This window comes from Humulus lupulus, chromosome 6 (assembly GCF_963169125.1).
Source record: "Humulus lupulus chromosome 6, drHumLupu1.1, whole genome shotgun sequence".
Classification (NCBI taxonomy): Eukaryota; Viridiplantae; Streptophyta; class Magnoliopsida; order Rosales; family Cannabaceae; genus Humulus; species Humulus lupulus.
Window position 1 is genome coordinate 35,011,981 of NC_084798.1, and position 26,861 is coordinate 35,038,841.

General features: G+C 39.7%; 1 pseudogene; it reads left to right on the plus strand.

The window, feature by feature from the left end:
• The window catches only part of LOC133784965 (peroxidase N1-like), a 56,727-nt pseudogene extending 30,821 nt beyond the window's left edge, over positions 1 to 25,906 (plus strand).
• Positions 25,907 to 26,861: the final 955 nt, after the last annotated feature.

Genomic DNA, 26,861 nt, shown 5'->3' on the forward strand with positions numbered 1-26,861 from the left:
GACTTTAGAGTCGGTCCCTGACTAGTCAGTGTCTCAAACAGGTAATCAGCGTTCACTAGCATTTAACATGCAATCCACGTCCACATAAATCAACCAACATGCCTCAATATCAAACCATGCATGCCATATACCTATACAGGGTGCAACTGTATTCATTCACCGTTTTCTTACCTCTGGTTCAAGTGAGAATATTATATGAACGACCCCTGAGAACGATCAACCTTTAAAATCCTTGACGGTCACCTGGTCATAACCAAATTATAGAATTTATTAATAAAAATGATAACCGAGGGTTCCCAAACCAAATCCCAGCCCCCGAGACCTCAAATACTACCCAACCGGGTACTAGGTTCAACCCCGAGGCCTATGGTTTGAATCCCTAAGCTAAAAACCACATTTTAGCAAAATTGGCCTTAAGGGCCGCGGCCCCCCCTCTGCTGCGCCGCGGCGTGCCTCCAAACAGAGAGCCTCCCCATCTGCCAGACGCCAAGGGCCGCGACGCTCCCCTGCTGCGACGCGGCGCTCAGCCCAGAATGGCTAAGTCGGCCACATGAACCAATCTTTTTCCCTGAGCTTTTTCCTCTCAAACCAGCCCTTTAAACCCTCTCTAAACCTCCTCCAAACACACAATTAAACCCCCAAATAACACCCATAGCTCACCCTCATCAAACCCCAATCAAAACAACATAAAAACTCCCTTTAATTCTCACTCCCCACATCAAAATCCATGAACCAAAAACTGAAACGAAAACAGAGCATAACTTGAGTTCAATGACCAAAGCTTACCTTAAAACCTGCTTTGAACTTCCCACACAAGCAGAACCAAGTCTACTAACTCAGCCTTGAAGTTCCTTAGCTTGATATCCCACCTAGATCTCAAAACTCTCAAAGAAGGCAATGGTGAAGACAAGCTATGAGAAGGTATGGGAAGAGAAGAAGGCAAACCCCTGTTTTACTCTGTTTATTCCACAGCCTTCTAAGTCACTTAAGTCACATATATCCTTCCAAAAAGACCAAAATATCCCTTATGTCATCTTAAGCCTCTAAAACCATTCCAAGGCAAAATTGGTACATTTCGCTAAACCCGTTAATTATAATTAACGCTTCCCAATTCCCGCTAATCTCAAAATCCTCAACCACCAATAATTCATAACCCGTTACCCTAAAATCCCTGGTAACGCTATAACCACCAATAACACCCCGAGACTCACCCCGAGCCCCGAGCTCAAACCTGTTATGACCAAACCGATAAATCATGTTTAAAGATCGTCTCATGTCGAAATACTCAAACCAACCCACATTATAATGTGGTCTCACAATATATCATTAACATACAAACAAGTATTCAATTATACCCTCAACGGGCCAAGTTACCATAATATCCCTGTAACCGAATGTGGACACACATGCATGCATTTAACATCATATTATAATATAATTCTCATAAACATGCATAAACACATTTAATGGCGTAATTAAACAGTTATGGCCCTCCCGGCCCACTAATCCGGCCATTAAACCATAATAGGAAATCCGGGGCATTACAACTATCCCCTCCTTACAGAAATTTCGTCCTCGAAATTTACCTGAACAGCTCGGGATACTGACTCCGCATATCAGACTCCAGCTCCCAGGTCGCCTCCTCGACCTTGCTGTTCCTCCACAATACCTTAACTAAAGGTATTGTCTTGTTCCTGAGGACTTTATCCTTCTGATCAAGTATCTGAGCAGGTTGCTCCTCAAAGGAGAGATCTGGCTCAAGCGCCAGATCTTCATAACTCAAAACATGACTCTCATCAGATACATACCTCCGAAGAGCGGACACATGAAATACATTATGCACAGCCGACAACGCCAGAGGCAAAGCTAGCCTGTAAGCCACTTGACCAATCCTCTCCAGGATTTCAAATGGACCTACAAACCTGGGACTCAGCTTGCCTTTCTTTCCAAACCTTCTCACCTCTTTTCATGGCGAGACCCTAAGGAAAACATAGTCTCCTACCTGGAACTTCACGTTCCTGCGTTTGGGATCTGCATAGCTCTTCTGTCTACTCTAAGAAGTAAGCATCCGAGCTCTAATCTTATCAATAGCCTCACTGGTCCTCTGAACCGCCTCAGGACCTAAGTATCTCCTTTCACCTGTCTCATCCCAATGAATGGGAGATCTACACTTCCTACCATATAGCATCTCATAAGGTGCAACACCAATGGTAGACTGATAACTGTTATTATAGGAGAATTCTATCAAAGGCAGATACTTACTCCACGAACCACCAAAGTCTAGCACACATGCCTGTAGCATGTCTTCTAATATCTGGATCGTCCTCTCAAATTGCCCATTTGTCTGAGGATGATAAGCTATATTGAACTTCAGTCGTGTACCCATGGCCGTCTGTAAACTCTTCCAAAACTTGGAAGTGAATGTAGGGTCCCGATCTGACACGATCGACCTAGGAGCTCCATGGAGGTGCACGATCTCTCTCACATAGAGATCTGCATACTGGTCAACAGTATAAGTAGTCCTTACTGGTAAAAAGTGAGCTGACTTGGTATAGCGATCCACTATCACCCAAATGGAATCGTGCTGACCAACTGTCCTGGGCAAGCCCACCACAAAGTCCATTGTGATGTCTTCCCACTTCCATTCTGGGATATCCAGAGGCTGCAGTAACCCTGCCGGCCTCTAATGCTCAGCCTTGACCTGCTGACATGTCAAGCACTTAGCCACATACTCTACTACATCCCTCTTCATCCCTGGCCACCAATACAATGATCTTACATCCTGGTACATCTTCGTGGTGCCTGGATGCAAAGAGTACGGTGTAGTATGAGATTCATCCAGAATCTCCCGCCTCAAGGCAGTGTCTAACGGAACACATATCCGCCCCTTGTACCTCAGCAACCCCAAATCAGACACTGTATAATCCCTGGATGCTCCAGCCAAGACATCCTCTCTAATCTTGATCAGCGGTGGATCACCCAACTGACCCTCTTTAATCCTCTCTAGCAGCGTAGACTGTAGCGTAATATTGGCTAACTGGCCCACCAGTAACTCTATACCAGCTCTGGTCATATCATCAGCTAACTCTCTGGCTATCAGCCTAATACCATGAATCTGTCCCGGATCCTTCCGGCTTAAAGCATCAGCTACCACGTTGGCTTTCCCTGGGTGATACAGAATCTCACAATCATAATCTTTTACTAATTCCAACCAACGCCTTTGCCTCATGTTCAAGTCCTTTTGGGTGAAGAAGTACTTCAGGCTCTTGTGGTCTGTATAAATCTCACACTTCTCTCCATAGAGATAGTGCCTCAATATCTTTAAAGCAAAAACCACCGCTGCCAATTCTAAGTCATGAGTAGGATACCTCTTCTCATACTCCTTCAGCTGGCGAGAAGCATAAGCTATAACCCTCTCTGATTGCATCAAAACACAGCCCAAACCCTGATGAGAAGCATCACAGTATATCACAAACTTCTCCTGGTCTGTAGGAAGACTCAGAACTGGAGCTGTTATCAACCTCTGTTTCAACTCTTGGAAGCTGTTCTCACACTTGTCTGACCACACAAACTTCTGACCTTTGCGTGTCAGCTCAGTCAACGAAGTAGTAATCTTTGAGAACCCTTCCACAAAACGCCTGTAATACCCTGCCAATCCAAGGAAACTTATAACCTCAGAAGCATTCTTTGGCCTTGGCCAATCTCTGACCGCTTCAATCTTCGATGGATCCACCTTAATCCCCTCCTTACTGACAATGTGCCCAAGGAAGGACACCTGAGGCAACCAGAACTCACACTTCTTGAACTTTGCAAACAATCTGTGTTCTCTCAACCTCTGCAGAACCAACCTCAGATGATGCTCATGCTCTGACTCAGTCTGAGAATACACCAGAATATCATCGATAAAGACGATCACAAACTGGTCTAAATAATCCTTGAACACCCGGTTCATCATATCCATGAAAGCAGCAGGGGCATTAGTTAACCCAAATGACATAACTAAAAACTCATAATGCCCATACCTAGTGCGAAAAGCGGTCTTCGGTATGTCTCCCTCCTTGACCTTCAACTGATGATAACCAGAACGAAGATCGACCATAGAGAATACCGTCTTACCCTGCAATTGATCAAACAAATCGTCTATCCTTGGCAAAGGATACCGGTTCTTAATTGTCAGCTTATTCAGTTCCCTGTAATCTATACACATCCTCAGAGAACCATCTTTCTTCTTTACAAACAGAACTGGCGCACCCCAAGGTGAAAAGCTAGGTCTGATAAAACCCAAATCCAACAGCTCTTGCAACTATACCTTTAATTCTTTCAACTCAGCTGGGGCCATCCTGTATGGTGCTCTAGACACTGGCTCCGTCCCTGGGGCCAGTTCTATAACGAACTCAATCTCTCTGTGTGGTGGCAACCCTGGCAGATCCTCTGGAAACACGTCCAGAAACTCACACACCAGTCTAGTATCCTTTGGTCCCACTGGCACGACCTTGGTGGTATCAACCACACTGGCTAAGAATCCAATGCAACCCCCTTGCAATAAATCCCTAGCCCTCAATGCAGAAATCATAGGAATATGGGGTCCATGCACAGTACCAACAAATACAAAAAGATCCTCACCCTCAGGCTCAAAGGTGACCATCTTCCTTCTGCAGTCAATGGTTGCCCCATACTTGGCTAACCAGTCCATACCCAGTATCATATCAAAGTCAGTCATAACCAACTCTATAAGATCCACTGACAACTCTCTGCCCTCTACTATCACTGGCAAAGATCTGACCCACCTCCTGGATACAACCAGCTCCTCAGTGCGTAACAAAGTACCAAACCCCACAGCATGGAAATCACAAGGTCTACACAATCTATCAATAACACTACTAGCAACAAAGGAATGTGTAGCACCAGAGTCAATCAATACATTATAAGCAGTTCCTGCACTAAGAAGCTGACCTGTAACAACTGAGGGGGAAGCCTCAGCTTCTGCCTGAGTCAATGCAAACACTCGCGCTGGGGCCGAGCAGTCTGCCTTCCTGGGCTCTTCCATTCTTGCCTTAGGGCAATCCTTCTTGAGATGACCCACTGCTCCACAAGAGAAGCAGGCCCTTGCCTTACACTCTCCCAAGTGATGCCTCTTGCATCTAGGACACTCGGGATAGGACTTCCAGGCTTCACTGCCCCCAGGACGACCTATTGTAACACCACGAGGTCTCCTGTCAGGACCTGGAACTGGGAAGGTGTCAGGAACCTTCCTCTTCTGTTCACTGGGGCCAACACCCTTACCAGAACCCACAAATGGAGGACCTGGCCTCCTGAAATCCCTTCTGGCTGCATTTTCACGCTAGATCTTAATCTCTGCAGTTTCAGCTGTAAGTGCCTTCTCCACCACCTGTGCGTAAGTAGTCACTCCTGCCACAGCGGTGATGCGCACATCTCGGGCTAACCTGGGCTGTAGCCCCTGTAAGAAACGCTCTCTCCTGGTCCCATCAGTGGGCACCAACTCCTTGGCAAACTTTGCCAAACGGTCAAACCTTAAGGCATACTCGGTTACTGATAAGTTTCCCTGAAGTAGCCTCATAAATTCATCAGCCTTCGCCGCTCTAATGGCGTCATTGTAATACTTTTCATTGAACAAGGTCTGAAATTCCTCCCAGCTCAGGAGATTAACATCCTTGGTCTGACCAACCACTTCCCACCAAATCTGGGCATCTTCCCGAAACATATAGGCCGCACAGGCCACCCTCTCAGTACCAACTACCTTCATAAAGTCAAGAACAGTGGTAATCATGCTCATCCATTGTTCAGCTTTGGTGGGATCAGCACTGCCTTTAAACACAGGAGGTTGCTGTTTCCTGAACCGCTCATAAAGAGGTTCCAATCTGTTTTCAACCCCAGGCAGTGGCCCAATAACTGGCACCGGCACAGAAGGTGCATCTGCAACACTGGCCACCACAGGCACTTGCTGCTGTCTTAGGAGACGAAGCTCCTCCCCCTGTTTTATCACTATAGCCTGCAAATCGTTAAACATTTGCTGACAGTTTGCAGGTGCTTGCTGTGGAACCTGAGATTGGTCATTCACTTGACCCTGACTATTGTCATTATTCTGACCCTGACCATTATGGCCAGCTGAGGTGCCTGTCTGTTCTGGGTTCATTCTGTCACTGATACCTTACTGAAACAATAATCAATACGGCCAGTCAGGTAGTAATAACTAAACCTCTTGCCGCCTTACGGTCCAAGAACAACAGACAATTATCACATTCCACAGTCATTCAATATTCACAATCAGATACATGTTCATGGCACTCAGCACTCAGCATGTATCACATAATAATTTGTACACAACCATACTAATAATCAGGTGCCAGCAATCTCAGTACTAATCAGTACACATTTGCTGAAGATATGATATTTCAGGGCACAGGCTCAACACAGTATCTCACACACACAGGTAAAGCATATATATTACATTTTAACAAAAATACATGTAACCACGTAAATAGTTACCAACCCGTGAGTCGAGCTTGTCTTCGGTGATGTGTGTACATACCCAGCCAGTCTACAGGAACCCTAACCTTGGCACAGCTCTGATACCAAGTTGTAACGCTCTGGTTATTCCAGAACAGTTACGGTGAATGGTGAACCAGAAATTTGACCCGCTACCCGAGTCCTTTGGTTAAAAACATGATCTAAGTATCTTTATCAGGTTAAGGTGAAAACCAGTAAAAAGGAAAGGGTACATTTCATTAAGTAAATAAACTGCTCATGAGCCTTTAAAAATATTTACAAGATGTTCGTAATACAAAAGAGTTGCTACAGTTCCAAATTTACAATCCCCGTCGGCCTAAGCGGCAAAAATAGGGTAAACCCCTAGTCCCTCTGAGAACTCCTTGACCGTGGCGGTAAAGCGGCCCTGTATGTACATCACATCGCCCAAGCTCTCCACTCAAGGCTGGCCAAGCTTTTCCTTTCCTTTACCTGCACCACATAGCACCCATGAGCCAAGGCCCAGCAAGAAAACAGAATAAAACATGATATAATATCAACAACGATCATAATAACCATACAGGACCATCAGTCCAACAAATAGGTGACAATAGCCAAAAGTCACAATAATGAGCATCGCTCCCTCTAGCCATGTAACGATAGGGTCACCAGGGCTTAACTGATAGGTGATTCTTTCATAAGTTCGCTCAGGACAGGTGCATGGTGATTGGTCACCAACATAACCTTCCTCACGACTCTAGAGTCGAAACTATGGACAACGTCCCTTAGCCTTGTGACAAACAGTCACCGGGGTCATATACCTTGGCTATAATCATCTGGTCGTAGACCAGGCAAGCGCTTATAAGTTCTTCGACCCTAGGGTCGGTCCCACATTAATGCCATAGAGCCATTCAATGCGTGGTCATCGACTTTAGAGTCGGTCCCTGACTAGTCAGTGTCTCAAACAGGTAATCAGCGTTCACTAGCATTTAACATGCAATCCACGTCCACATAAATCAACCAACATGCCTCAATATCAAACCATGCATGCCATATACCTATACAGGGTGCAACTGTATTCATTCACCGTTTTCTTACCTCTGGTTCAAGTGAGAATATTATATGAACGACCCCTGAGAACGATCAACCTTTAAAATCCTTGACGGTCACCTGGTCATAACCAAATTATAGAATTTATTAATAAAAATGATAACCGAGGGTTCCCAAACCAAATCCCAGCCCCCGAGACCTCAAATACTACCCAACCGGGTACTAGGTTCAACCCCGAGGCCTATGGTTTGAATCCCTAAGCTAAAAACCACATTTTAGCAAAATTGGCCTTAAGGGCCGCGGCCCCCCCTCTGTTGCGCCGTGGCGCGCCTCCAAACAGAGAGCCTCCCCATCTGCCAGACGCCAAGGGCCGCGGCGCTCCCCTACTGCGCCGCGGTGCTCAGCCCAGAATGGCTAAGTCGGCCACACGAACCAATCTTTTTCCCTGAGCTCTTTCCTCTCAAACCAGCCCTTTAAACCCTCTCTAAACCTCCTCCAAAAACACAATTAAACCCCCAAATAACACCCATAGCTCACCCTCATCAAACCTCAATCAAAACAACATAAAAACTCCCTTTAATTCTCACTCCCCACATCAAAATCCATGAACCAAAAACTGAAACGAAAACAGAGCATAACTTGAGTTCAATGACCAAAACTTACCTTAAAACCTGCTTTGAACTTCCCACACAAGCAGAACCAAGTCTACTAACTCAGCCTTGAAGTTCCTTAGCTTGATATCCCACCTAGATCTCAAAACTCTCAAAGAAGGCAATGGTGAAGATCAAGCTATGAGAAGGTACGGGAAGAGAAGAAGGCAAACCCCTATTTTACTCTGTTTATTCCACAGCCTTCTAAGTCACTTAAGTCACATATATCCTTCCAAAAAGACCAAAATACCCCTTATGTCATCTTAAGCCTCTATAGCCATTCCAAGGCAAAATTGGTACATTCCGCTAAACCCGTTAATTATAATTAACGCTTCCCAATTCCCGCTAATCTCAAAATCCTCAACCACCAATAATTCATAACCCGTTACCCTAAAATCCCCGGTAACGCTATAACCACCAATAACACCCCGAGACTCACCCCGAGCCCCGAGCTCAAACCTGTTATGACCAAACCGATAAATCATGTTTAAAGATCGTCTCATGTCGAAATACTCAAACCAACCCACATTATAATGTGGTCTCACAATATATCATTAACATACAAACAAGTATTCAATTATACCCTCAACGGGCCAAGTTACCATAATATCCCTGTAACCGAATGTGGACACACATGCATGCATTTAACATCATATTATAATATAATTCTCATAAACATGCATAAACACATTTAATGGCATAATTAAACAGTTATGGCCCTCCCGGCCCACTAATCCGGCCATTAAACCATAATAGGAAATCCGGGGCATTACACACCGACGCAGCCGAGAGGCCATCCTCAACACCGATTCCATGGAGGTTGACCAAATAATTAACCGCGCGCTGAACGAAATTTCCAGTGTAAGTTGATATCTATTGATGAGCTTTATTTATTTATCTTATCATTGTTTTCCATCAGCTTATCTTTATCTCTGATCGCAGGGAATGCTAACTATGACCGCTAGCTGGCGCCGCTCGGGGGCTTTGATTACCCAACTCAAAGCCTTCGAGGCCAAGCATGCTGAGGAGTCCAAGATGACTGAGGCCAAATATATCGAGCAGGTCAAAGTAGCCAAGAAGAAAAATGCAGCACTGCTCGATCAAAACACCAAGCTGACCGAAGAGCTAAAGCAATTCCAGGCTACCTTAACCAAAGCCATTGAAGACAAAAAAAAGTACAAGGATGCTTCCTTGTTGAACTTCAGGGAGGCCACTAAGCTCCAAGATGATTTGGTCATCAGCAGAAAGAAGACCAAGGGGCTGGAGGAGTGCATCAAAGAGCTCGAGGAGACCAATGCTAGCAACTTGGAGAGGTATAAGGGAGCCACCTTCAACTGCTTCTACGCGTTCTAGAAGCACAACCGCAAGGAAGACTTTAGCTATCTTTCTGAGCGCATGAGGCAAACTGAAATAACCGGTGCCTTGCTCATTTTGAGGAAGAGGAGAGAGCGAAAGTCCCAGCCTCCCTAGAAATCTCCTTGGCTACGGGCATTGACGGCACGGAAGAGGAAGTTGGGGCCTCCGTCGACCAGTAAACTCCTCAAGACCCTCCTGCTTCATAATTTTTGTTGTTTTTATTTATCTTTGTAATTTGGGACACAAGGACCTCAGTGCGTAGTGTTGAGACAATTTATATTTTTATTGCTGCCCGGGCAGCTTTTCCTTTTAACAGACAATTACATCCGAGCAGTAATTGCTCGCGGTGTAAAGGGTTTCTCTTTTGACATTATAATATTTTTATTTTATTATAACATATGTTCGTATGACCGAACTTAGCATAGCACTTTGGTTTAATTTAACAAAATTTAAACAAAACTTTGAAAAATACTCTAAGTACCGTAGTATGCTTTCACTTATTTTGCTCGTGTGTTTACATATAACTATCGATATGCTTTGCTTACTAGATACCTTATATGCCCCCCAAGTGATTGAGGAGCTTTAGGTCCTCGGTCACTTGCCTTTACAAAGACCTGCTCGAACATTATTGCTTGTAATAGAGATTTAAAAATGATAATATAGCAAAACAACACACGTAATGAGCAAATACTTGTAATAAATACAATAATTGGCAAGATTGATTGGCTACGCACAATCCCTTTTATTTCTCATAATAAATGGACAATCGTGTCTGTATGAGTGATCAGAAATATGATCTTACACTTTTAAGCGATCAGTCACAAGATTGACTAACCCTTGTTCATAAACTTGTAAAAAGTAAAATTAATACAAGTCAATTCTTTAAGAAGAATTTTTTATTGATAGTACTTGCGCAGGTGATCTCCATTCCAATAGCGAGGAATGAGATCTCCATTTAAGCGAGCAAGTTTATAAGTGCCTGGATGGAGGACTTTTTCGATTTGGTATGGTCCTTCCCAGTTAGGTCCGAGTACTCCTGCAGCTTGATCGCGGGTGTTAAGGAAAACTCTTCTAAGTACCAGATCTCCCACATTAAATTTTCTTTCACGTACTTTAGAGTTGAAATACTGGGCGACCTTTTGCTGGTAAGCTGCTACTCGGAGTTGGACTTGCTCGCGCCTTTCATTGACCAAATCCAAAGATTCCATTAATAACTGGCTATTAGCGCCTTGATCGTACGCCATCCTTTGATGCGATGGAGTATATGGCCTGGAGTATATGGCCTATGTTTTTGACCACAAATTCCAGCACTTTTTTGGTCGTTATGGTTGCAAGCGGCTCAGCTTCAGTCCACTTCGTGAAGTAATCAACAGCCACCACGACATATTTAACGCCGCCTTTTCCTGTGGGAAAAGACTCGATTAAGTCTATTCCCCATACTGCGAATGGCCACGGACTTTGCATCTGCTTTAGCTCATTAGGGGCTGCTCGCGATATCTTGGAGAATCTCTGACACTTGTCACAGTTTCGAACAAAATCCATATACTCTTCATTCATTGTTGGCCAAAAGTATCCTTGCCTTAGGATCTTTTCTTATAAACTCTGCCCCCAGCGTGATCCCCGCAGAAACCTTCATGAAATTCTCGCATTAATTCGTTGGCCTTTTCTTTTGAGACACACCTTAGGAGTGGCATTGAGTACCCCCTTCTGTACAAAATTCTGTCGACCAGGATAAATCGATCAGAATGCCTCTGGAGGTCCCTTGCTTTGTTTCTATCTGCCGGCAGCGCTCCGTGCGTCAAGTACTCAATATAGGGTGCCATCCATGTATCTGCTGCCTGAATTACCAGATAGGTTTTCTTTGCTTTGATGCTTGGTGCGGCTAGTCGTTCAACCAACACTATATTCAGGGTGTCAGCATCCTTTGCACTTGCTAATTTGGCCAAAGCATCAGCGTTTGAGTTCTGGTCGCGAGGTACTTGCTGGAGTGTATACTTTTCAAATTGCACCAAAAAATCCTTTGCTTTGTTCAAGTAAGAAACCATCTTCAGACCTCGGGCTTGATATTCTCCAGTAATCTGATTAACCACCAACTGAGAGTCACTATAGATTTTAAGTGACTTTATGTTCATGTCTCTGGTTAATCGTAAACCGACAAGCAGTACTTCATACTCGGCTTCGTTATTGGACGCTGTGAAGTCGAATCTGATTGCACAGTGGAATCGATGTCCTTCAGGCGTTATTAAAATCACTCCACCTCTAGCGTGATGTTCATTAGAAGAACCATCTGTAAACAACTTCCAATAGGGAGTTTGGCTTTGAGGTTTAGGCTCTTCTGTCTGCTCACTGTCTGGAAGCCCAGTGAGTTCTGTGACGAAGTCGGCTAAAGCTTGTCCTTTTATCGCTGCTCGTGGTAAGTAAGAAATTTCAAACTGCCCAACTTCAACTGCCCATTTCAATAATTGGCTAGCGGCTTCTGGCTTCTACAGCATTTGCCGTAGGGGTTGGTCGGTTAGTACTGTGATAGGGTGAGCTTGAAAGTACGACCACAACTTTCTGGAGGCTATAATCAAGCAGTAGGCTAATTTTTCAATGGGCGGATATCACAGTTCTGCTCCTATTAGCCTTTTGCTTACATAGTATACAACTTTTTGCACATTTTCCTCCTCTCTTACCAGGACAGCACTAGCAGCATATTCTATGATCGCCAAGTAGATGAACAGAGTTTCTTTTTCAACCGGCTTAGATAGAATCGGTGGTTGCGACATATGAGACTTTAAAGCCTGAAAATCCTGCTCGCACTCCTCCGTCCACTCGGATTTTTTATTGCCTCTAAATAGATTAAAAAATGGGATGCACTTATTCGTCGACTTGGAGATAAATCTACTTAGAGCAGCGATTCTCCTGGTTAAACTTTGAACATCTTTTATCTTTCTTGGTGATTTCATATCGACCAGGGCCTTAATCTTTTCAGGATTAGCTTCAATACCTCGTGAGTTCACTATAAATCCCAAAAATTTCCCTGATCCAACTTCGAAGGAACACTTGAGGGGGTTCAGCTTCATCTGATACTTGTTCAAGACGTTGAAGCATTCTTGCAGGTCCCCTATGTGTTCTTCTGCCTTCTTTGACTTAACCAGCATGTCATCAACATATACTTCCATGTATGTACCGATCAGCTCCTTGAAAATGTGATTGAATAATCGCTGGTAAGTCGCACCAACATTTTTCAAACCGAAGGGCATTACTTTGTAACAGTAAATCCCTGTATTGGTCCAAAAGCTAGAGTGATCCTCATTAGGTGGGTGCATACCGATTTGATTATACCCAGAGTATGCATCCATACATGATAGGATCTCGTGTCCTGAAGTGGCATCGACTAACTGGTTGATCCTCAGGAGTGGGAAACAATCTTTCGGGCAGGCTTTATTATGGTCTGTGAAATCTACGCATGTTCTCCACTTGCCATTCGGCTTGAGTACTAGTACGGGATTAGAGACCCACGATGGATAAAACGCTACCCTGATGAATCTGTTCTCCTTTAGCTTCTCAACTTCTTCCTTTAAAGCTTTCGATCTATTTTTGTCGAGCAACCTTTTTTTTTGTTGCACTGGTGGAAAGCTTTTATATATGTTCAGGACATGGCTGATAACTGTTAGGCCAATTCCAACCATGTCTTTATGCGATCAGGCAAAGACTTCCTGGTTATTCTTCAAAAATTCCACTAGCTTTTGTTTGATCGTTGTCTCGAAGTTTTTACCGACTTTCACAACCCTGGTTGGATCTGCTTCATTGAGTTAGACCTCTCCAAGGTCCTCGATTGGTCCTACTTGTTCATCAAAATCCCCAAAGCGAGGATCCAAATCCCTATCCTCCTTTGGGCAACACCCTATTTGGTGACACACTCACCTGATTGGGCTTGTATTTCATTAGTTGACTGCAACTCTTTTCCGACGTCTTCCCATGATCCACCTATCTTTGCCTTAGAAATCGAGGAATTATAGCATTCCCTCGCTTCTTGTTGGTTTCCCGACACACATCCTACCTTTGCGTCAGTTGGGAATTTCATGGCAAGGTGCCAAACCGAGGTTACAGCTTGCAGATCGACCAGAATAGGCCTTCCAATTACAGCATTGTACGCGGAAGGACAATCAACTACTATAAAAGTAGTGAGTAATTTCTTGTTCGCGGGCGCAGTTCCTGCTGTAACCGGAAGCCTAATCGACCATGTTGGTGCGAGCCCTTCGCCAAAAAAACCATAAATGGTTTGGTTGCACGACTCCAGGTCCTTCACGGATAACTTCATTCTCTCTAGTGAAGACTTGTGCAAGATGTTTACTGAGCTCCCTGTGTCAACTAACACCCTTTTAACCATCATGTTGGCTATATGGACGTCCACGACCAGAGGGTCCGAATGAGGGAATCGGACATGCTGAGCATCAAGCTCAGAGAAAGTTATTAACTCTTCCTCTGTTTGAGCTTTTTTGGGTGCTCGCTCCTCCACATTCAGTATCTCGATGTCCTGGTCATGGCGTATGGTCCAAGCATATCGCTCCCTTGCCTTCCCACTATCTCATGCAAGGTGTGGGCTGCCACAGATGGTGAGAAACGTACCTGCCACATGAGTTGGCTGTAAAGGTGGCGAGCGTTGGCATACAGGCGCCTTCTCGTTGCCTCTTTGAGGCTCTCGCTGAGAACCTCCCGTGGCTCGTACGTATCTCCTCAGGTATCCTTGTCTGATAAGGAACTCAATCTCATCTTTCAGCTAATTACACTCATTAGTGTCATGACCATAGTCGTTGTGAAAACAACAAAACTTTTTTGTATCTCTCTTGGAGATATCCTTCCTTATAGGCATTGGTCGCTTGTAAGGGACATTGGAGCTGGTTGCCTGGTAAACCTCCGCTATGCTCTCGATGAGGGTCGCATAATTGGTGAACCTTGGCTCGTACCTATTGCCCTTAGGGTGTTTATTCTCGGAAGTCGACGACTCAGTGTTTGCCCCTTTTCCATCGTTTTTACTGTTCCTGTTGCCTTTGTCGTTGCCATTGGGTTTATCTGACCCGTTGGCGGCTTTAGCGGGATCTTCTTTTGGTCCCTTGTCTTTCACAGGCGATTTCCCCTCATTGGCAATGGCATCCTCGAGCTTAATGTATCGGTCTGCTCGATCAAGAAACTCCTGAGTACTCTTCACCCCATTCTTTCTTAAGCTGTTCCAGAGGGGGGAATGGCGCCTTACTCCAGCAGTAAGGGCCATCATTTTCCCTTCATCACCAATTGTTTTAGCCCCAGCAGCTGCTCGCATGAAACGCTGGACATACTCCTTTAAGGATTCTCCTTTCTTCTGACGTATCTCGACCAATTGGTTGGCTTCAGTCGAGTGCACACGACTAGCATAGAATTGTCCGTAGAATTCCTTCACGAACATTTCCCATGGTACTATGCTAGTAGGAGGGAATTTAAAGAACCACTCCTGAGCAGTGTCAGATAGGGTGGCCAGAAAGATCCTGCAGTGAGCATCATCCGACACCTTCTGTATGTCCATCTGTATCTCAAACTTATTCACGTAAGATACTGGGTCCCCATACCCATCGAAGTTTGGCAGTACTGGCACCTTGAGTTTGCTGGGGGTTTCCGCCACAACTATTCTCTGTATGAACGGAGTACCTCTTCTCTGATCGTACTCGATGTGGGATGTCCGGCTTCCCACCAGCTGCTGGACAGCTTGGTTTAGTGCATCGATCTGAGCCTGGACGACGTCCGAGATTGCTGGGGCGACTGGTGCTGGAGGAGCGTACTCATCGTATGCCTGTCGTTGAGCACGTCCCTTAGGTCATCATCTATGTGCCTTTGCTCGCTAGCTCCCAACCGATCAAAGACGTGAGCCTGCCTAGGCTGCCCCCAGTGTTCTGGCTCGCAGGCCTATTTTCTCTTGGTGGGGGATTCCTTTCTCCACCTCTTTCTTCTTGCCCTCAACCAGCATTCCTCCTATCGGAGTCAGCTTCATTATAGTCATGGTCGTCCTTGAACTGCGACCGACTATGGCGCGAGCGGCTGGTCGCACTGTTCCCCCCTTAGCTGGCACCTCCCGAACGTCAGTGGGAGGCCTACGTTGGTTGGTGGGTCCCTGGGCATTATTATGACGTGGGGGTCCCCTAACCACAAAGCCTGACTTAGCATGCCTTCTGTTAGCAGAAGGACGTTGTCCCCTGCTCGGTGGATTTGGCTCATCAGCCATTGGGCGTCTAGGGCATCGGGGAGGCTGGCCGGCCCTATTCTACCTTTGACGCTGGGGATTATCTCGACCAGCGTGAGAAGGTGGTTGTTGCTCAGGATCCTGAATTGGGATATCCTGTTGAACAGCAGGTGGTTGCTCTGGCCTTTGAGGGCTCACCGGATGGAGCGGAGGACTTGGGTTTGGGGCCCGTTGTGGTGGTGCACTTGGTGTCTGATCCGATTGTGAAGTCGCCGCAGCTTGCCCCCGGGCCAACTGAATGGTTGCTTCTAGGGAGGCAATGGTGTCTCTCTGCCGGCGGTCCATGTCTGCCTGCTGCTCATTCAGCTCTTGGCACCGACGTCTCAGCCGTATTCTCTTGATTGGCCCTCAGATTGGCGAACTCTTCTTGCAACACACTCAGTGTTGTCCTCAGGGTTTCAGAATCCATTTCCTCATCTTTAAAATCCAACTGTGGCTCATCTTCAGCCACATTTGGTGGAGGAGGCTAGGTGGATGCCGTGCCAGAAGTCTGCCCCGTCTTCCTGGATGTCTTAGCCATTTGATCTTCTTGAAGTCTAGAATTAGTCTCTCAATGAAAGAACCAAAATGTTGACCCTAAAATTGGTCAACGACACGGAGTCAGATAAATGATAGAAAATGAGAAGAAAACATGAAGAAATTCAAATGGAAAGCAAATGACACAAACGATTTATAGTGGTTCGGCCCCAATTGGATGGTAATGACCTACGTCCACTTAGTGTTCTTATTGATATTGAATCCCAACACTATGATAAATGAACTAGGGTTCACGAGTTTCACAAGCCTTGAGAAGATTACAATTTCAGTCAATAAACACACTATATTCTTCTCCCAGAGTACAAAGATTAAAAGTTTAAAAAAAAATCCCTTCCTTGAGCCCTTTGATTCTTATTTATAGGCTCAAGAAGAGTACATGGGCCGATGGGCCATAATTATCATTAAGATTCTCGTATCTAGGTCATAAAAAAAATTACAATTCATGCGTAATTATAGAACTCTAGGTCATAAAAGAAATTACAATTCATGCGTAATTATAGAACTGCGTAAATAATGGAAGTAAATGAAAGTATACGACCAGGCTGGTCGCGCATAACCATGATCCTTGATAAACCCATCACTTTCTGGTAGATGGTCGAGCAAGATATATTCACTTAAAGTCGCCACGTGTAAGTCAATCCTGCAACGTCATCAAGGTCATTTTTTAGGTAAACATATATATATATATATATATATATGCAGCTTCTTAGGTAGGGGATAAATTTTGCCCCTAATGTAGGGACGTTTTTTAATTTTTGTATTGATAAAATTATAACCCATTTTTTTTATGACAGCCTACATGATAGTTATAATAGTCATGCCCACTGATTTTTCAGGAAATTCTAAATAATTTACAGTACCGAAATCAGAGTTCAAATATTTTATTTTCCATGTGTATAAAAAAATAGGCACGAGTGCAACTAACTGTTTGAACTTTGATTTCGGCACTGTAAAATTATTCAAATTTTTTAAAAAATTAGTGGGATGTCTGTTATAACTATAATGTACATCACCATGCAAAAAAAATTAAGTTATAATTTCACATAAGTGTCAAAAATAAAAAATACTCCTGCGGTGGACGCAAAAGTGATGCCCTTATCTAAGAAAATCTATATATATATATATATATATATATGATAATTCTTCTATAGGAGCTTCACTTTAAGCCTTACCGGTGGGGCTCTCAGTGTTTCTTGTCTCGTGAACAGTTTTCGGCACGATTTTATTTATGATAGTGTTTATTGTAGCTATTTAGAGCATCCTGCAATTTTTCAGAAAATTCTGAATAGTTTACAGTACCAAAAACTAGGTTCAAACATGTTGTTTTCCACGCGCATAAAAAAAAATTAGTCACACGTGCAACAACATGTTTGAACTTAGTTTTCGGCATTGTAAACTATTCAGAATTTTCTAAAAATTTGTAGGATGCTCTAAATAGCTACAATATATACAGTCATAAAAAAATCGCGCCGAAAACTGTTCACGGGTCGAGAACACTGAGAGCCCCACTGGTAGAGCTTAAAGTGAAGCCCCTATAGGAGAATTCTCTTATATATATATAAATATTTATACTAGTTTTATTATTCGTGGCTAAGCCACGAACCCGTGGATTGAACAACATATTTTATATATTTAGAAGTCCTTAAAATAATATTAAATCCAAATGATCAACAAAATATTTATTACCAAAACCCTATAAAATGTAGATTATTGCTGTTATTATATGTATAAATAATTTTTTATTTGTAAAGCTATATTTTGACTTTTTTAATTATTATTCACTTTACTTGAGAATTTTTAGTCATTTTCCTTTTTTAATTAATTGTTAGATATATTTATAAGTATTTTTTCTTTTTTAAGTAAAATTATTTTATCTTTAATTACAATATAATAGAGAATTCATATTAACTTTTTGTTCCCAATATTTTAACACATACACATTTTCCATGGGATATACACATATTAAAGCATAAATGATATTATATTTAAAAGAGTAATAATTAAGACACACTTAAATTATGCACATTTTTTTATTCATAGCATAATCACTACAACAAATTTGATATACAATGACTCCCTACAATGTCTTACACCAATGGTGTAAGATATTAAAACTTATCAGGGGTTTTAAATGTCTAATGGTGTAAGACATTGAAAGTGTATATTAATGGCTACAATTAGAAGACATTAAAAATGGTGGAAGACGTTGGAAATAGGTTGGGGTAGTGATTATAGGTACATCCAACGTCTCCCACTGAGAGACGTGGGACACATGGCACGTCTCCCAGTGGCGGAAGGATGCATCGTCGAATGCTATATTGCAGAAGAGGCAGTTGAATTTTGTTCTGAATACATGACTGGTGTACAGAAAATTGGGTTAAATGATGTTGAAAATGTTGAGATTCAGAGTCGTCGTGGTAGCGTTGTATGCACAGTAAGTCGAGATCTTCTAGATGAAGCGCATCGTCTTGTGTTGCAGAATATAAATGAAATTCAACCTTATATCGAGTGAGTTATATTCATATAATACATTAAGTTTAAGTTGTGTAATTTCATATATTCAATTGCTTAATAGCATATTTATAATTGAAGGGAACATTTTAATTGGATAAAGACCAAATTTCCATCCAAGTCAAGGAACTCAAAATGGTTACAAGACGAACATTATCGAACTTTTAGTACTTGGATTGAACAAAAGGTAAATTGTGTTGATTATTGAAAGTTGTCATTAATTAGTACTTAATTACAAGATGACATTTTTGGTTGTTTTTGGTATGTTGATTTGATAGGTTGTGTCAGAATTACAAAACACATCAAATAATGTTTCAGACATTGTTAAGTGGATTTCTCGAGGACCTTCGGTTAATGTCATCAAGTTTTCATCATACATGATTAACGGTACTCTATTTAACACTAGGGAGCGCGATAACAACAGAAACACACAAAACAGTGGTGTTAGCCTTGTTGCTAAAACTGTGCAAGTCTTTAGTACAAAAGATAAAAATCCAGTTCAATGTGATATGACTTTTTATGGAGTAGTTAATGAAATTTGGGAGTTAGATTATATCACAACTCGAGTACCTGTTTTCTTTTGTGAGTGGGTGAAAAGTGACAGCGGCATAATATATGAAGATTTTGGTTTCACATTAGTTAATCTAAATCGAATTGGGCACAAATCTAATCGATTTATATTAGCTTCACAAGCGAAACAAGTATTTTATGTGAATGATCCGTCAGACAACCAATGGTCAATTGTTCTTCCAACGCAAACAAGAGAATGGAACATTAAAGATGGTGATTTACATGATATACCTCTCGAAGAAGAACTTGTCACATTCACCGCAATAGAAGATAATGACGAAGTTGATGATGATTGTATTTGTTTCCGCGAAAACGGTGAAGGATTATGGGTTGATGAAAATGGGTCTTGAGGTACCATTTAATAGGTTTCATATGTTTATGATATGTGAAATTCTTAGTTTCATCTTTTGGTTTCATCAATTTGTTTCATCTTTTGATTATGAGTGTCCAAAATTGTTATAATAATGATATTTATGTTTCACAGATGGAGGCTGATCCTTTTGGTGGTAGTTCTGATGAGGGGGAGCAACGCCCTCATTCTCAGTCAGTGGAACAAGAAAATAAATCTGTGAGAGGACGTACATGGATGTCTAGAAACACCAAAAAAAGGAGTGAAGGACATCTTACTCCTGTTGAATACAATGAGTATGGTCAACTAGTGGGTGAATCTAGAAGTAATGTTTCATCACAGCTTGGATCAGTTGTTCGAGCAACTGTGTCCATCAACATTAATAGTTGGAAAGATGTTAGTGTGGTGGATAAAAATAAAATATGGGACATAATGAAGGTATATTTTATTAATTATATTTCATTTAACTCTTTCTTCATACACAATGCAATATTTGTTCATTTTGAATATTTCTAACAAATATTGTATTTCTTGTATATATCTAACAAATATATTTTTTTCTTTCAATTTAATTGATTATTAAATTAATTTAAATTTAGATTAAAATAATTTCAATTTAAATTAATATTATTTCAATTTAATTGATTATTAAATTAATTTAAATTTAGATTAAAATAATTTCAATTTAAATTAAAATAATTTCAATTTAAATTAATATTATTTCAATTTAATTAATTATTAAATCAAATTAAAATAATATTAATTATAAATTTATTTAATTTATTTTTTTTAAATGTGGGAGACTTTCAATGTCTCCCATTGGGAGACGTGGGAAGTGACTTGTTGATCCCAAAAGAGGGTGTTTTAATAATTAAACTCGCAAGTGCACGAATCGTTTCGGAATATAATGTTCATGTAAGTACGAGGTCGAACCGATGAGAGTTGACTAACATCAAAAGAAACTATTTCAAACAAAGCAAGAATATTCTAACCTAGTTCCAAATATTTGATGAGATTTTGTTTTAGAAAAATAAAAGACAAGTAATAAAAATATTAATGATAAAAATAGTTTTCAAATGAGATATGCAAAATAAGATTATTAAGATGTTAGAATCCACAAAATGCAAGTTCAATAGTATTTATAAGTATATTGATTCCCAAATTTAGATATAGTTGAAATAAATCACACTATATTTTTTTTTCAAGATACATTTTCTATTCAAGCACAAGTTACTTTAAAAAATGTAGGATTTTTCTTCACTTATAAAATATATAATTTCTAAGCATTAGTTGTGTTACAACCTAATGAAACTACAAGAAATCAAAGATATTATGTTTAGGCAAAATATGATACTTATGCTCTAAGAATTAGATGTGAACAATTTAATGAAAAACATTTAATCAAAGAATATTATATTTTTGCATAATGAAGAACTAAGTGTAATATGCTTTAACAATCAACACTAGATGAAAAATGCATATCTTTGATAGAAAAATCCATAAACAATGTTGTACAAATGGGAAATCAACATACAATAAAAAATACTATCTAGTTACATTTTGCTTCATCATCATCTTAATAACCTTTGAAAAAGATTAGAAGCTCATAACTAGATTGAAATAAAAATTACAAAATAACATACTTGACATGCTCTTCAAAAGATGAAAAATGGTAGATAGAAAATAGTGAAAAGAAGAGAGAAATATGGAGTGTAGAAGAGGTTGAAAAAAAAGATGAAGAAGAAGAGCTCCCCAAGTGGTCTTACAAGACTCTATTTATAGGCAAAATATGGAGATTAAATTAATCAAATTAAAATAAATAAATTGATTAATTTAATTGTGTTGGGAAGTGGTAGGATAAATAGAGTAAGTGTAAGAGTATTGGAAAGATGAAATGTTTGGTTGGGTAAAAGATTAGTGAAAAGCTAGGGTAAAAAAAATAAATTAAGAATGTTTATTTAGGTGAGAAAAATAGGGAATAGTGAATTGATATTTGAGTGAAAAGAAAAAAATATTAGGAAGAAAAATGTGACTTTTTGGCTTTTTGGTGGTTGAATGTTGTGTTGATGGCATGAGCTTGGGTGACTTTGGGCCCAAATGAGGTGAAGGGCTGGCTGGAGACTGCTTTGGAAAGCAGTAGGCGTGGGCAATTTGATGGCTGAAGCAAGCAGGTTGATGTTTGGAGGCTGCAGAGAAGGCACGTGGAGGTGGAGAGGTTGAATGAAGGCAGCTGCTGGGTTGGGCTTTGGAGGCCGGCGGGCCGGGCCTGGTGCAGAGGCAGAAGGAAATTGATATATGCTGAAGGAGGCTTCGGTGTGGTGTGCTTCAGATGTGAGCTTGGGCCTGAGTGGCTTCAGGAGCTGAAAAGATGCTGGCCGAAGGTGGTTTGCTGAAGGAGTGGGCAGCTTGTGACTTCGGGCGTGAAGGCTGAATGGAGTAGCTGGAAGCAGGTTGATTGTGATGCCAGGCGTGGACTTCGGCTGGCAGGAGTTGGGCCTGGGCCTCTTGGACCGAATGGAGCTTGGGCAGGTGCTTATCAGAAATGCCACTTCTTTTGCTTTCTTTCCTTAAAAATATCACATTTCCTTCATTTTCTTTCTCCTCAATAGCAAAAATGCATTATTTTCCCTACAAAATAAATATAAATTAAGTCATGATAAAATATTTTCAATTATAAATAATTTATATAAATTCTTTGAAAATATTATAACTTAATTTAACATTTAAGTTCAACAATACTCATTTATTTATATAAAATTTTGCAACAAAATAATTATAAAAAGACATAAAAATCTATAAAAATTAAAATGAAACTAATAAATTCAAAAAGTAATTAAAACTTAATAATTTAATTAAAAACTTAAGAACTAAATCATTTTTAACTTAAAAAATGTGATAAAATAACTCTAATTTCTAGAGTTATCATGACTCACCTCTCCCAATGGGAGACTTGGGATGTCTCCTAGGGACTTCCCACGTCTCCCATTGGGAGACGTGCCTCACTTCCCACGTCTCCCAATGGGAGAGGTGGAAAGTCAACGCGTGGGATATATACCTACAATGACCCTAGCAACAACGTCTCACTAAGTGGGAGACATTGTAGACTTCCAATGTCTCCAATTAAAGTCATAAAACCTCTATTTTATTGTAGTGAATATTTCCTGCTTTTTTAATCTTTTGTACAAGTTCTTTTCTTATTAACAATATTTGAACTTGCGATAATTTGATTTTTAGTTAGTTTAGTTGGAATTTCTCATCTTTTTCATTAAGAATATTAATTTCAGATAATGTAACTTCATCATCAACATTGTGTAAGCATTTTTTTTTTATCATAATCAATTTGTTCCTTAGCATAATATTGACTCTGTTTTTTTCATATAGCTCTTTTTCAGCTTTAACTCATATTTAGCCTTTTTTTTCTATGTTTTTTTTAAGAACTCGGTTCATCACATTTATTATGTGAGAACATAATATTTGTACTATCACTTAATAAATTTCAACAGCCGATGCATTCTTCATCATTGTTCTTCATCTACCACAATCAAATAATAGTTTTATTGTATTGTTTCAATACTAATTCTTCCCAAGTTCTCTATAATCCGATGAGAGAAGGAGGGATGAGAATATAGAAAATTAATGAAGATGAAAAATGGCAGGAAATTATACGATATACGATTCCTTAAATGCTAATAAATATAATATATATAATTTATTTTTTTATAAAAATAAATCATGTCTTTATCTCTTTCTATTTGATTGTCATGTTGTCTAATATAAAAACTTACACCCGTAAAGATATTAATTAATTGAATTGTATTTTTTTTTTTTTACACAAAAACATAACTTCATTAGAATAAATCCTTGCAAATTACATAAGCAAGTTCCGAAGGGATATCATCCCCCCTCCAACTACGATCAGCTATGGAATTGTATTTATTTAAATAAAGTAAAAATGTAAAATATTACACCTGTCTATTTATCTAGAGTGATCTATTAATCCTCTAATAAACTCAATACGAATGAAAAACCCTATACGAATAAAAATAATAGGAGATCACACATATGCCTTCACGGTGTTTTCCAATGCTAACATTTTGTATTTGGCCTATTTTTTTCATAGCATAATATTCCCTCTTTTTTTTTTCCGCACAAGTTCTTTTTCTATTTCAGTCATATTTTGTTGTTTTTTTATAATAATATTTCTTGTACTTTGTTTTATTATGAATATTTGAACTAGAGATTATTCTATGTTCAGTTAGTTTAGTTAGAATTTCATATTTCTCATAAGGAATATTACTTTCAGATAATATAACTTTATCATTAACATTGTGATTAATTTTATTGGGCATTTTAAGGCTATCTAAAAGAATTTTTTTTTGTATCACAAGCAATTTCTTTCTCTTAGCATAATATTCTTTCTGTTTTTTTTTATATAGTTTTTTTTTTTCAGCTTCACTCATACTTAGCCTTTTTCTTTTATATGCCTCTTTATCATATTTTTTTTTAAATTGTATTTTTTAAGAACTTGACTTATCACTTTTATTATGTGAAGTCCTAATGTTTGTAGTATTACGTAAATTTGAAAAACTATGATCCGGTGTATTCTTCACCATTGTTCTTCATCTACGACAATTAAATAAAAGTTTTATTATCCTGTTTCAATACTAATTCTTCGAGATTCTATTAATTTTTTTTTTATATAAAAAATGCTTCCTAAGTTATCTTTTCATCAACATCTAATTGATTCAATCAAGATACAATCTATCAAGCTAATAATTATTTTTTGTTTAACCTAACAATAAATGATACGAATGACTCCAATAATACAAAAACTTACACAATACACATTAAACAAAAAATTATCAGCAATTCAACATAAAATGAATATTATGTAGATAGAACAATGATCTCTATTAAGATGCTATAAATGCAACATAGTGTAATTAAATAGCAAATAATTATAAAATTAACTTAGATTTTGAAGATACAGCAGCAAGCAAATGTTTAATCTCAATAATGAAGGACACATAAAACAAATGGAATGAAAAGCAATAAAGAAAAGGAAAACCAAATATAGATAACTTGAGAGAAGGAGAGAAGAGAATATAAGAAAGTAATGTTTATGAGAAATGTCGTGGAAATTATATCATATTCGATTGCTTACATGTTAAGGTATGTAATATAATATGAGTAATGATATGTGCACCCAAAATATACACCAAAACATTACACACAGTGATGTGTCAGTTTGGACTAGCCAATCATATTTATTAAAACTAGGACGCACTGTTTTAAAAAGCAGTGACACGTCACTGTGTGTAATATTTGGGTGCATATTTTGAGTGAACATATCATTACTCAATATAATATATAAAAAAGGGGAAATGATAAGAATGGGTAACTTAGTTGATTGGTTTAGTAAGTTTAAAGGTTTAATAAATATAAATATTAATTATTTAATATAATGACATTATTATTTATAGGTGTCATAAATATAGAAAGGAAAATCAATGACAAAATAAAAATAAGCAATGAGTGGAAAAGTCAAATCACCAATGTATATTTTATGATGTAAGACCATATTCGTAGATATGAATATAATGAAATTTTTTGTCTTTATTATCACTACCCAAACTATCTATACTTCTATTATATATTATATATATATGACACCGTCATTTGCCTCTCAAGTGTATAATAATTTATCCCTCGTTTAATTGTCCTTAGTTATGGTAGAACAATACCATGCAGGGACGGAACCACATGGCGATGTGTGTATAGGCTCAAAAAAGAGTACTGAGGTTCAAACCCATGAAATGAGGAAAGATCAGGCCCACTCAACTATTGAGCTAACTCATGCAAGTGTTTAATAGCTAAAACATTTAATTATTATTATTATTATTATTTTATTTTTTTTGGTAAATCAGCTCAAAATTGTATTATGCACAAAACCAAATACAAACACCAATCAGTTAATTACAAAGTAATTGCCCCACCCAATCTATATCCTTTTTGCTAATTCCTTTTGTATCTATGAAAGTAAATCTATTACAGATTTCTCTTTTTAAAGTTCTAATTACATTTGTGACTATTGGAGATTTAGAGTTCCATAAAGCATCATTCCTTGAGCACCAAATATGATATACACTTGCATTTATCGCACATAAGTACACCCGCCTTCGACATTTGGAATGACCACAACGCCTAACCCAGTTCACTATTCCCCTAAGCTGGCACAAATTAGTCCCAATACCCAGCCAATTCAACACCTCATGAATGCACCTAGTACTAAAGGCACAGCCATAAAACAAGTGCTCATGAGATTCAGTAACCTGCCCACACAACACACAGCAAGTATCAATATTGAAACCAAAACGAAGCAATCTGTCTTTGTTTGTAATCTCTTCTTGAGAGCAAGCCAAGCTATGAACTTATGCTTGGGAATACTCATCCTATCCCATATAAGAGTGAAGTTCCATCTGGTCTCATTCAAGCTCTTCAATCTACTATACAAGGCAGCTATACTAAAGGTATTCTTTCGGAATTCAGCTACAACCAAACCTGCTCGAAATTCCTCCTTGATTCTAACTATTTTAGACCAATACCAGCTGCTTGTAGGGGGAGGCAAATAGCTCCACCACTCCTCTTTCAAATACACATTGTGAATCCATTTGACCGACAAATTATCTTCTTTTTTTTCAATCGCCCAAACAAATTTACCAACTGCACACTTATTCCATAAACCAACATCTCTAAAGCCAAGACCTCCATTCTTTTTAGGCTTACAAGTCTCCTCCCAAGCCACTTGACCAGGCCCATCATAATCAGCTGTACCTTTCCAAAGGAAAGCACGGCAAAGCTGATTTATTCTTTTCACAACAGCCTTCGGAAGAATAACTATTAAAGACCAGTAGGTATTAATAGAAAAAAGGACTGAGTTAATTAAAACACACCTGCCAGCAAACGAAAGGTTTCGAGTGCTCCAAGTGCGAATTCTTAGCATCATTTTGTCCACCAAGCATTCACAATCCGCCTTTGTGATACGCTTGTTGCTGATCTTCATTCCCAAATAATTAAATGGTAAGAGACCTCTTTT